Raw genomic sequence first — 12,369 nt, 5'->3', positions numbered from 1 at the left:
ATTGGGACTGTGCTCTAACCAACTGAGCTGTCCGGACAGAGCTATATGTATTATTTTAAATGACATACAAAGTACCCTTTTACCGTGTGATTTAAATGATATAACACTAGTGAAAGTATTTTGTTTGTTGTTCTTTGTTAATCCTCACCTGAGGATATTTTTTTCCACTGATTTTTAGAGAGAGTGGGAGGGAGGGAGAAAGGGGAGAGAGAGAGGTGAGATCTCTGAGACAGAAACAGAGAGAGAGAGAGAAACATCAATGTGAGAGACACACATCAACTGGTTGCCTCCCGCACGCACTCCCAGCAGGGCTGGGGATCAAACCTGCAACCCAGGTATCTGCCGCTGCCTGGGAATCAAACTCTCTAACCCTTTGGTGCATGGGCAAACGCTTTAACCACTGTGCCACGCTGGCCAAGGCTATAATTAAAGTTTTAACAAAACTTGTCCTTCCAATAACCACTAAACAACAATTTCAAAATACTATTACTTTCTGTAACTTATATAAGCATTTAAATTATCTTTCTACCCACCACAGAAATTAATTACAGGAAATTAACCCTTATCTTTTGTCACATTTGTGATAATACAGGCCAAAAACAAAAATCAATGAAATAATATATATATTTATAAGCTATACTTTGATGAGTTAAAAGGCAGATAACTATTTTGGACAATGGTACCTTGAATATATAATAATTTTCTCCAACTGGTCAATCTCTAGCAAGCCCCAGCTTATTTTTTTTTACATATAAAAAAATATAATCTAGCTTTCCTTTCTCCAAGAAGACCAAGATGAGAAATGAATCAGATACTTATCTCATGGAATATTCATTCAACATTCCTCCTGCAAATATTTGTTGCTTATCTACTTACTAGAAACTGTGATAGCGCTCAAAGATGCAAAATAAAGACAACAAAATCACAAGCGTGAAGTTGTTGGGGTACATAGGACACAAAAGTAATCAAAATATATTATGAAAAATGTTATAACAGCATTGGGAACATGGAAGAATGTTTTTCCCTCTTTTCTAAAAACCAAGAGACGCTGGCCAAAATGATAATATGTATAAGACTACCTATAAACATCCTTCCCATTAAACAGCAAGTTGTATATATAGTTAATTTAACTACCAATTACTGTTTCCATTCATTAAAACTTAAAATATTAGCCCTAGCCTGTTTGGCCCAGTGGTTAGAGGGTCGTGAGCAAATGGACTGAAGGGTCCCAGGTTCGATTGCAGCCAAGAGCACGTACCTAGGTTATAGGTTCGATCCCAGTTGAGTTGAGGCATATGCAAGAGGCAACCAATCATGTGTCTCTCTTACACTGATGTTTCTCTCCCCACCCCCCACCCCCCCTCTCTCTGAAAAGCAATGGGAAAATTTCCTCGGGTGAGGAATAATAAATAAATAAATAAATGAAATATTAGATGTGCTTATGAACAAAATAATACTTGGACAACACATCAGAACTGGTATAAATAAGTATTATCCTTATAAAACCATTTAATAACTCTTGGGATAACAAACACAAGAGGTTGATAAACTCTTTCTGTTAAAGGCCAGATAGTAAATAACTTAGACTCTGTAAGACATAGCTTCTTTTTCCCAACTACACAACTCTCCCATCATAACACAAAAGTAGCCATAGACAACATGTAAAAATGCCATGTTCCAAAAGAACTTTATATGTGGATGCTGAAATTTGAATTTCACATAATTTTAACATGTTACAAAATATATTTCTTTTGATTTTCGCTTACCCATTCCAAAATGTAAAACAATTCGTGGCTCTGCTAGTGACCCGATTTGGTAGTGTTTGCCAAACACGACCACTAAAAGTAGAATCCACTATCACATTATAAAAATCATTCATGCTAATTTCAAGTCACACTTAGAACCTAAACAGTTATCTTCAAATTCAATCTTTACTTGATTGTAACCTCATAAAAGCAGCAAGGCCTGAGGACAATTACAAAATAGTTTGAACAAAAACAGCCAACAGTCAAAATGTCTAAACCAGTATCAGAAGAAATAGGAGAATAGGGAAAATCAGTAGCCAGTCCCTCCAAAAAAACATAAATAGCAGGAAAACTATCATAAGCAAATATCAGAACTGGGAAACATCTAAAGGTTTACGGAAACCAAACAAATATTTAATCAAGAAAAGGGCTGGGGGGGATTCCAAGATGGCGGCAGATTGAATGGAAGCTACACTGACACTCTCCCAGGATAAAACCAGAAACACAACTAAAATATAGAAAAACGATCTTGAATAATCAACTGAAGACTAGCTGCAGAGCACCCTCATAACCCAGACCAAAAGCGGTGACTGCACAGAGACTGGTAGGAAGTGCGGAGGAACGAGAGGGCTGGCTGGGCTTCCACAGGCAGCAGCTGAAGGTCTGAGAGGGATATTTCAGCTGTGGTGGGTTGCCACTGAGAACTCTGGGGTCTAAACCCCAAGCTGGGCTCCTGAGCCCAGAACATGAGAACTAAGAAAGGTGCCCACATAACATCTGGCTGTGAAAAGCAGCAGGGTTTGTGTCTGCCAGGAAGAGGCAGCTGAAAATGCAGGCATCCTCTTAAAGGGCCAACGCACAAAGTTTGGTGTGCAGCCATTCACCTTGGGCTCTGGTGGAGGGAGGGCAGAGTGGGCTAGAGCAGTGTGAGAATTCAGAGTTGCGGGCTTGGGAGATAGAGCTCAGAGGGCAGCCATCTGGATTCCAGTGCTGAGTCATTCCCCCATACTGCAGAGGACATCTTTTTCAGGCAGACCCTTGCCAGCCAGGCAGCTTCTGCCTGGGGAGGAAGCAATTGCCCCACCCACTGGAAAACCTCTTGTCCCACCCTGTGGAGTTTGCGCCTTGCTTTGGTCTACACCTAACGCTCATTAAGAGAATCAGATTAATCAGCCTGCAGGTGGAGGTGAACCTCAGAGTGCTTTCAGTTTGCCTGATCTGCTTCTGGAACCAGACCTTGGAAAAGCAAACTTTGGTGTGCAATCTGGTCCTGTCCAAACACACTCAGCCCCAGCAGAGGGAAGCACAAGCCATGGGTTGTTGATAACTCCAAACAGGGTACTCAAGGCCATACACAAACAGTGTCTGATACTGGACTGCACCAGAGACCATCCAAAAGAACTGAGAGTCTGGCCAGGCGTGGCTCAGCAGGTGAGCATCGACCTAGTATCCAGGAGATCAGGGTTCGATTCCCAGTCAGGGCACATGCCCCGGTTGCGGGCTAGGCAGCCAATCAATGCCTCTCATTATTGATGTTTCTATCTCTCTCTCTCCCCCTCCTTTCCTCTCTCTGAAATCAATAAAGATATGTTTAAAAAAAAAAAAGGACTGAGAGTCTTAGCAGATCTACCCAATACATAGAAACAAACCCAAACAGGCGGCCAAAATGGGGAGACAAAAAAGCAAGCCCCAAATGAAAAAAACACAAGAGAAGTCTTCAGAAGAAGAGCTAAGTGAAATGGAGATAAGCAATCTAAAAGATATACGGAACAGAATATTGATTGTAAGGATGATGAGAAAAGATAGAGAAACTATGAAGGAAATTAAGAATGACATAGCAGAAAAAGAATACATTGGAAGAAATAAACAGCAGATTACAGGAAGCTGAGGATCAGATCAACGAATTAGAAGACAGGGTAGAAAAAAATCACTCAATCAGAGATCCAAAAAGAAAAAGCAATTAAAAGACAGGACAGTTTACGGGAGTTGTGGTACAACATGAAACATAACAATATTTGCATCATAGGAGTGCCAGAAGGGGGAGAGAATAAGCAAGGGACAGAGAATTTATTTGAAGAAATAATAGCAGAGAACTTCCCTAACCTGGTCAAGGAAAAAGTCACACAAGTTCAGGAGGCACAGAGAGTCCCAAGCAAGAAGAACCCAAAGAGGCCCACACCCAGACACATCACAATTAATATGCCAAAAGTCAAGACAAAAAGAGAATCCTAAAGGCAGCAAGAGAAAAGCAAGCTGTTACTTACAAAGGAGCTCCCATAAGGCTGTCAGCTGATTTCTCATCAGAAACTCTACAGGCCAGAGGAAATGGCTTGCAGTATTCAAGATAATGAAAAGCAAGGACCTGAAACCAAGACTACTCTATCCAGCAAGGCTATTGTTCAAAATAGATGGTGAAATAAAGAGCTTCCCAGACAAAAAAAGGCTAAAGGAGTTTACCACCACCAAACCAGCACTGGAAGAAATGTTAAAGGGACTACTGTATTAAGAAGTAGAAACAGAAAGAAAAAAAATAGGCATATAGAATTAAAGTGGCGCCCGGCCGGGCGTGGCTCAGTGGTTGAGCGTCAACCTAGGATCCAGGCGAATTGGGGTTCGATTCCCGGTCAGCGCACATGCCTGGGTTGCGGGCTGCAGCCAATCAATGACTCTCATCATTGATGTTTCTACATCTCTCTCTCCATCTCCTTTCCTCTCTCTGAAATATAAAGATATATTTAAAAAAAAAAAAAAAAGAATTAAAGTGGCAATAGATAAGTACCTATCAATAATAACCTTAAATATAAATGGATTAAATGTCCCAATCAAAAGACATAGGGTAGCTGAATGGATAAGAAAACAAGACCCAAGATGCTGTCTACAAGAGATCCACCTCAGAAAAAGACTCACACAGGATGAGCATAAAGGAATGGAAAAATAATTTCCATGCAAATGGAAATGAAAAAAGGCTGGGGTAGCAATACTCTTATCTGACAAAATAGACTTCAAAATGAAGACCATAACGAGAGACAAAAAAGGTCAATACATAATACTAAAGGGATCAATCCAACAAGAGGATATCACCCTGATAAACATATATGCACCCAATATAGGAGAACCTATATAAAAAAAACTTCTGGAGGATTTTAAAGGAGAGATTGACAGCAATACAGTAATACTAAGGAATTCTAACACCCCACTGACTTCACTGGATAAGTCTTCCAGACAAAAAATCAACAAGGAAACAGTGACCCTAAATGACAGACTAGATCAGATGAATTTAATTAATATTTACAGAACATTCTACCCCAAAGATACAGAATATACATTCTTTTCAAGTGCACACAGGACATTCTCAAGGATAGACTGCATGTTAGAACACAAAACAAGTCTCTACAAGTTCAAGAAGACGGAAATCATATCAAGCATCTTCTCGGATCACAATAGTATGAAATTAGAAATCAACTACAATAAAAACACTAAAAAACATTCAAAAACATTGAGGCTAAATAGCATGTTTTTAAACAATGAATGGGTTACCAAAGAGATCAAGGAAGGAACCAAAAACTTCCTGGAAACAAATGAAAATGAATACACAACAACTGAAAATCTATGGGACACAATGAAAACAGTCCTGAAAGGGAAGTTCATAGCACTACAGGCCTACCTCAAAAAACAAGAAAAACTTCTAATAAAGTATCTAACCCTACAACTTAGATTTAGAAAGAGAACAACAAGAAGAGCCCAGAGTAAGTAGAAGAAGGAAATAATAAAGATCAGAGTGGAAATGAATGACATAGAGACTAAAAAAACAATACAAAAGATCAATGAAACCAAGAGCTGGTTCTCTGAAAAGATAAAACAAGATTGATGAACCTTCAGTCAGACTCATCAAGAAACAGAGAGAGAGGACCCAAATAAACAAAATCAGAAATGAAAGAGGTAAAGTAACAACTGGCCCAACAGTAAGTACTGCAAGACAATACTATGAACAACTATATGCCACCAAGCTGGACCACTTAGATAAAATGAACAAATGCCTAGAAAAATGTAACCTTCCAAAACTCAATCAGGAAGAGTCAAGAAAACCTGAATAGACTGATAACTGCTGATGAAGTTGAAGCAGTAATCAAAAAACTCCCAGGACACAAAAGCCCTGGTCTGGACGGCTTCACATGGGGAGTTTTACCAAACACTCAAAGAAGAACTAACACCTATCCTCCTCAAACTATTCCAAAAAATCCAAGAGGAAGGAACACTTCCAAGTTCTTTTAATAAGGCCAGCATTAGCCTAATTCCAAAACCAGATAAAGACACTACAAAGAAAGAATTACAGGCCAATATTCCTGATGAACACAGATGCTAAAATTGTCAACAAAATATTAGCAAATGAGATCCAGCAATATATTAAAAAGATCATACATCATGACTAGGTGGGACTTATTCCAGGGATGCAAGGCTGGTACAATATTCACAAATCAATAAACATGATATATCACATAAACAAACTGAAAGACAAAAATCACATGATCATATCAACAGATGCAGAAAAAGCATTTGACAAAACCTGACACCCATTGTTGATAAAAACTCTCAGCAAAGTGGGAATAGAAGGATCATACCTCAACATAATAAAGGCCATATATAACAAACCTACAGCCAACATCATACTCAATGGGCAAAAACTAAAACCATTTCCCCTAAGAACAGGAACAATACAGGGGTATCCACTTTCACCACTCTTATTCAACATAGTACTGGAAGTCCTAGCCACAACAATTAGACAAGAAAACATAAAAGGCATCTAAATTAGAAAGGAAATAAAACTGTCATTTGCAGGTGACATGATACTGTACATAGAAAATCCTAAAGTCTCCACCCAAAAACTACTAGATTTAATAAATGAATTCAGCAAGGTAGGATACAAAATTAACACCCAGAAATCAATGGCATTTTTATACACCAATAATGTACTCAGAAAGAGAAACTAAGAAAACAATCCCATTTACCACTGCAACAAAAAAATTAAGATATTTAGGAATAAACATAACCAAGGAGGTAAAAGACCTGTACTCGGAAAACTATAGGACACTGAAAAAACAAATGGAGGAAGACACAAACAAGTGGAAAAATATACCATGTTCATGGATTGGAAGAATCAACATCATTAAAATGTTCATACTACCGAAAGGAATCTATAAATTCAATGCAATACCTATTAAAAAAGACCAATGGCATATTTCACAGATCTAGAAGAAACACTTCAAAAATTTATATGGAACCAAAAAAGACCTCGAAGAGCCATGGCAATCTTGAGAAATAATAATAAAGTTGGGAGGACCAGAATACCAGATATCAAGTTATACTACAAAGCCACTGTAATCAAAATAACCTGGTACTGGCACAAGAACAGACATACAGATCAGTGGAATAGAATAGAGAACCCAGAAATTGACCGAAGCCATTATGCTCAATTAATATTTGACAAAGGAGGCAAGAACATACAATGAAGACAGTCTCTTCAATAAATGGTGTCAGGAAAATTGGGCAGGTACATGCAAAAAAATGAAACTAGACCAATAACTTACACCATACACAAAATAAACTCAAAATGGATAAAAGACTTAAATGAAACCATAAAAATCCTAGAAGAAACCAGAGGCAGCAAAATCTCAGACATCTCTCATAGGGCAAGAGATGTTTGCCGATACATCTCCTAGGGCCAGAGAAACAAAGCAGAAAATAAACAAATGGGACCACATCAAAATAAAAAACTTCTGCACAGCAAAAGAAACCATCAACAAAATGAAAGAGCCCACTATATAAAAGAACATATCTGCCAATGATACATCTGATAAAGGATTAATATCCATAATATATAAGGGAACTCACACAACGTAACAAAAGGAAGACAAACAATCCAATTAAAAAGTGGGCAAAGGATCTAAATGGACACTTCTCCAAAGACAACATACAAATGGCCAAGAGACATGAAAAAATGCTCAAAGTCAGTAATCATCAGAGAGATGCAAATTAAAATGACAATGAGATATCACCTCACACCTATCAGAATGGCTTTGCAGTCACAGTGGAAAACAGTGTGAAGATTCCTCAAAAAATTAAAAATGGAATTGTCATTTGACCCAATGATCCCACTTCTAGGAATATATCCTAAGAAATCTGAAGCACCAATCAGAAAGAATATATGCACCTCTATGTTCACAGCAGTGCAATTACAATAGCTAAGATCTGGAAATAGCTCAAGTGTCCATCAATAGATGATTGGATAAAAAGGCTGTTACATTTACACCATGGAATACTATGCAGCTGTAAAAAAGAAGGATCTCCTACCATTTGGGACAGCATGGATGGAACTGGAGAATATTATGCTAAGCAAAATAAGTCAGTCAGAGAAAGCTAAGTATCACATGATCTTACTCATATGTAGAATATAAAGAAAAAAATAAAGTGATGAACAAAACAGATCCAGAGACATCGAAGCATGGAACAGACTAAGGAATCTCAGAGGGAAGGTATGGGTGGGGGAATGGGTGAGGAGAGATTAATCAAAGAATCTATATGCATAAAAGCATAACCCACAAACACAGACAATAGTATGGGGAAGGCCTGGGGGTAGAGTGGATGTGGTATGGAGGGGATCAATGGGGGAGAAAAAAGGGGAACATCTGTAATACGTTTGACAATAAAGATAAATTTTTTTTAAAAAGGGAATTAACTTGGAAAATGCAGGCCCTAAACTGCCAGAATTTTTAAACTACCCACCAGATGATAAAATATTAAAAATTATGTTTGTCATCATTTATACAGCATTATAAATCTTCTCTTCAGGGAAACAATAGTATATTATTTTTGTCTCCTACCTACACTACTTGAGTGACTTAATGTGTCTAGTATTTGGAAACTGCCTTGATATTAAGTAAAAATTTCAAATACAATTTCTGAAGGCATATAGATTCTGTTCAATTTAGCCTTTAAGTCCTCATAAGATCAGACTGAAATGTCAAGTGCCTCTTATTCTTGTCAATATCAAGGCTCTAGTTGCCATCAAAATAGAATAAGGTTAAATGGAAAGATGTTTTCACTCTTTAAAAACCACGACAATGCATTATCACCTCAAGTCTGTTAGGATGGCTATTATCAAAGGATAAAGGGTCAACAAGAACATCTGTAATACTTTCAGAAATAAAGATAAATTTTAAAATAAAATAAAAGGCAATTTTAAAAAGAGAATAAAGATAACATTGTTGGTAAGAATGTGAAAAAAGGGGAACCCCTTAGCTATTTTACACTGTTGGTGGGAATATAAATTGGTACCAGGGAAATCAGTAAGAAGGTTCCTCAAAAAATTAAAAACATAACTATGCTATGATCCAGAAATCTCACTTCTGAGAATTGAAATACCCAAAAGAACTGAAATCAGGACCTCAGAGATAACTTCCATTTTCACTGTAAAATTGTTTATAATAGCAAAGACCTAGAAACAACCTGTCTACCAATAGATAAATGGAAAAAGAAAATATGGTATTACATGTACAATGGAGTATTATTCAGCGTTCTTTTTAAGAAAGAAGTCCTACCACTTGCTATAACATGGATGAACACAGAGGACATTATGCTAAGGGAAATAAGCCAGACACAAAAGAACAAATTCTACGTAATTGCACTTATGTAAGGAATCCAAACTACTCGAATTCATAGAAGAAAGTAGACTGGTGGTTTACCAGGGGCTCTGGAGAGAAGGGATCGATAATGTGTTATTAGTCAAAGGATACAGTTTCACTTATGCAGGATGTGAGGTCCTAGAGATGTACAGTATAGCATAGTGCTTATAGTTAACAATACTGTGTAATGGGGTTTTCTGCCGCAGCATAAAGTAAGGGGGGGGAGAGGTGGTATGTACCTCCTGCTGGGCTCCTGGCAATGCTGCTTCTATCTGCTCCTTGGTGGGAAGTGCCTTCCCCATAGGACATCAACTGAATAAGAAAATCAGTTTCTTTCTCCTAAGCCATGGCATATCAGTTATACAGAAATACCACTTTGAGAAACAGTCTTCAGGAAAGCCTTGTTGAGCTCATACATTCTCAAGAGATCACCCCCCAACTTACCCTTCCAGTTCTACTTCAGTTTGATAAGGCTACAAATTCAAGCATTGGCTCAGAGAGTCAGGAACAGCATCAACTTCAGGGGCTCTCTAAATACGTAATGTATGGAGTTTTGTATTGAATGATGTTGAATTCAGAGAGGTGACGGAAATTATTAAATTGGATAAAATGAAAATTATAGACTGTAATGGTAAAAATACTTGCTCCAATATTACAGAATGAATAGAAAAATGACTCTTTTATGCAACCTTCTGTTGTTACTCATCACTTTTTAAAGAGAGGCACAGAAGAGACTTTATTTATTCTACACTGCAGAAATGACTACACTGTGCTATACTATCAGAGAATCCAGTAGAAAAAAGCTTGTAACTCTGTAGCCTCTTACATTACCTTTAGTACACAGCATGAAGAAACAGAATTTTTTTAAATGACAAATCAAACCTTGTTGCCTTCCTAATAATATTCTTTAATAAACTCATTTTAAAACTAAAAATATATATGTTAAGAGAATAAATCTTATGTTTAATGTTCTTAAAAAGAGAGAGGGTGTGCCCTGGGTGGTGGTGCCCAATGGTTAGTGCGTCAGCCTGCACACCAGAGGATCACAGGTTCAATTCCCAGGCACATACCTGGATTGCAGGCTTGATCCCTGCCCCTGGATGGGGGTGGAGCAACCAACTGATGTGTTTCTCTCTCACATCCATGTTTTTCTCTCTCTCTTCCCCCCCTTCCACTCTCTCTAAAAATCAATGGAAAAAATATCCTCTCCCCTTGGGTGAGGATTAAAAAAAGAAAGAGGGAGGAAGAAACTTTTAGAGGTTATGATTAAACATATGGCATAATACATGGTGACAGTTTCACAGGTGTGTACTTATCTTAAAAATCATCAAGATGTATACATTAAGTATGTATGGCTTTTTGTACGTCAATCATACCTCAATAACAAAAAATTTAAAAAAGGGGGAAAATGTTCAACAAAATTCCCATATGGCCCAGAGGAATTCCACTTATGGGTATATATCCAAGAGATTTAAAAAACAAGTGTTTTTAAATAAAAATAAAAACAAAACCACCTAGCCAGTGTGGCTCAGTTGGTTGAGCATCGGCCCATGCACCAGGTCTCAGGTTCAATGCCTGGTTAGGGCACATGCCTGGGCTTCAGGCTCAATCTCCAGTAGGGGGCATGCAGGAGGCAACTGACAGATGTTTCTCTCATCGTTGGTGTGTTTCTATCTCTCTCTCTCTCCCTCTCCCTTCCTCTCTCTGAAATAAATTTTAAAAAATATTTTAAAAACACGTATCTAAAAAAATGCTAAAAAAATAAAAACTTGTATACAACTACTATAGCAGCATCACTTATGATACCCAAAAAGTAGAAACAAACCAAATGTTCATCAACTGCTAAAAAGATAAATAAAATGTGGTATATCCACACTGTAGAATATTATTCAGCCACAAAAAGAAATGAAGTATTGGTATATGCTGCAATATGGATGTACCTTGAAAACACGATGCTAAGAGAAATAAACCAGACAAAAAAGGCCACATACTTTGATTTCATTTGTATGAAATGTCTAGTAAATGCATATCCATAAAGACAAAAATATTAGTGGCTGCCCAGGGCTGAAGGGAAGGGAGAATGGAAAGAGACTGCTTAATGAATAATGAGTTTTCTTTTGGGGTGATGAAAATGTTCTGAAATTAGATAGTAGTAATGACTGCATAACATTGTACATATACGAAATGCCACTAACATATACTTTCAAATAATATAATTTAAGTTACATAAATTTTACCTCAAATTTAAAAACAAGTAACTATTTTCAAATGAAATATATCTGGTATGAGATACAAACATTTCGTTACTTTATAGTTATATGTACACTGTGGTTATTTATTAGTAAAAAATATAACTGATATAACTCAAAAGTAAGACAAAAAATTAAATCCTCATCCTAGATAGAAGTTAACACTTGCCTTTGAAGTACAAGACAGATTTGCAGATGACGCTTGTCTTTCTATTCATGTTTTTAGGCCAAATTGACATGTAGACTTGAGAAAAACTAATAATCAAATTTCTACCTTTCATTTTAATTTCCCATTTACAAGACAAGAGTCCATTAAAAGTACATTATGTAATGAACAGTGCTCTTAGTCCTTTGCAACAGAGCACGCAGCATAGCAGAGACAAAATGCTCTGAAGTCAGATGGCCGTGACTGGAATACCACCAGCATCATCACTTGAGGAACCACTACTCTTTAAGCTTCCATTTCCTAATGTGTAAACCTAAATAAATGGCTATGCCTAGCAACTGATGGGGTTGGTCTGAGGGTTAAATGAGATAATATTTATGAAGTGTTTAGTACAAAACACGGCTACCTGGCATACTTAACACAATATATGTTAAGTATGATAATTAACAAGAGAAGCAAATACTATATGCCATGCGCTGTGCTAGGAGTTCACTTAGTTTCTTAATCTATAAAATGTTTTGAAAATTAAC

General features: G+C 37.3%; 1 protein-coding gene and 1 pseudogene across 10 annotated transcripts in view; one reads left to right on the top strand and one right to left on the bottom strand.

Annotated features, from left to right (window-relative positions):
• The window catches only part of NSD1 (nuclear receptor binding SET domain protein 1), a 151,001-nt gene that overhangs the window by 112,283 nt on the left and 26,349 nt on the right, over positions 1-12,369 (bottom strand). The gene's annotated exons all lie outside the window — the stretch shown is intronic.
• Positions 9,771-10,087, top strand: LOC308556944 (transcription initiation factor IIA subunit 2 pseudogene; annotated as a pseudogene). Its single transcript has one exon. The product of its transcript is annotated as a transcription initiation factor IIA subunit 2 pseudogene (transcript).

The sequence above is a fragment of the Miniopterus schreibersii genome (assembly GCF_964146895.1).
Source record: "Miniopterus schreibersii genome assembly, chromosome: 4".
In the NCBI taxonomy this organism is placed as follows: domain Eukaryota; kingdom Metazoa; phylum Chordata; class Mammalia; order Chiroptera; family Miniopteridae; genus Miniopterus; species Miniopterus schreibersii.
Note: the sequence above shows the minus strand (reverse complement) of the source record. Positions and strands in the feature narration are given on the sequence as shown.